We start from the raw sequence: 1138 nt of genomic DNA, 5'->3' as shown, positions 1-1138 counted from the left end.
CGAGGCGGGTGGATCACGAGGTCAGGAGATCAAGACCATCCTGGCTAACACAGTGAAATCCCATCTCTACTAAAAATACAAAAAAATTAGCCGGGTGTTGTGGCGGGCGCCTGTAATCCCAGCTTACTTGGGAGGCTGAGGCAGGAGAATGGTGTGAACCCGGGAGTCGGAGTTTGCAGTGAGCCAAGATCACGCCACTGCACTCCAGCCTGAGCAACAGAGCAAGACTCCGTTTTTAAAAAAAAAAAAACTATCCTCTTAGCAAATGTCAAGTAGTACTGTTTTTTCGTTTCTGAACATCCCATTTAAAATTTTTTTCTAGTTTGTTAACTATGTCACATGTCACTATGTACATATGTCAAATAATGTCACTATGTGCGTTAAATCCCCAAAAATTTATCATGCAAAACTGAAAATCTGTACCTCTTGACCGACATTTCCCCATTTCCCCTTCACCCAAGCCCCTGGCAATCGCCATTTTACTCTCTGCTTCTATTTTTGCTCCAACCTCACCTTTTGTGTCCACACTGCTTAATTTTCTTGGTCATGAGACCACGAGCTTAGATAACACCTTAGGCAATGACACCAGTGACCCTGACCTGCTTCAGTTTCGTTATTTAAAATGCTTTTCTTTCTTTTTTAAATTGTATGTATTTGTTTATTTATTTATTTGTTTTGAGAGGGTCTTACTCTGTCACCCAGGCTGGAATGCAGTGGTGCAACCATGGCTCACTGCAGCCTCCAACTCCTGGGCTCAAGCGATCCTACCCGCTAGGGCTTCAAAAGTGCTTTGAGAGTAAACGCATGAGCCACCATGCCCAGCCATCAAATTTTCAATCATTATAAATCTTAGAGCTGGAAATAATATCTCATTGTTTTATTTTTAATTTGAGTTTGAACACCTTTCATCAACTGTATTTGCCATATTTTATTTTTCTTTTCTTAGCTTTCAGATTCTTTGCTTCTTTCTTAGGTAGAATATTTCTTCGAGACTTAAATATTATGCTGCATTTGTCCTAGATACTGCAAGTGTTTTCTTTTTTTTTTTATTTTATTTTTTTTTTTGAGACAGAGTCTCGCTCTGTCGCCCAGGCTGGAGTGCAGTGGCCGGATCTCAGCTCACTGCAAGCTCCGCCTC

Source organism: Colobus angolensis, unplaced genomic scaffold, assembly GCF_000951035.1.
Source record: "Colobus angolensis palliatus isolate OR3802 unplaced genomic scaffold, Cang.pa_1.0 Scaffold96, whole genome shotgun sequence".
Classification (NCBI taxonomy): Eukaryota; Metazoa; Chordata; class Mammalia; order Primates; family Cercopithecidae; genus Colobus; species Colobus angolensis.
The sequence above is the reverse complement of the archived record's forward strand: the minus strand, read 5'-3'. Positions refer to the sequence as shown.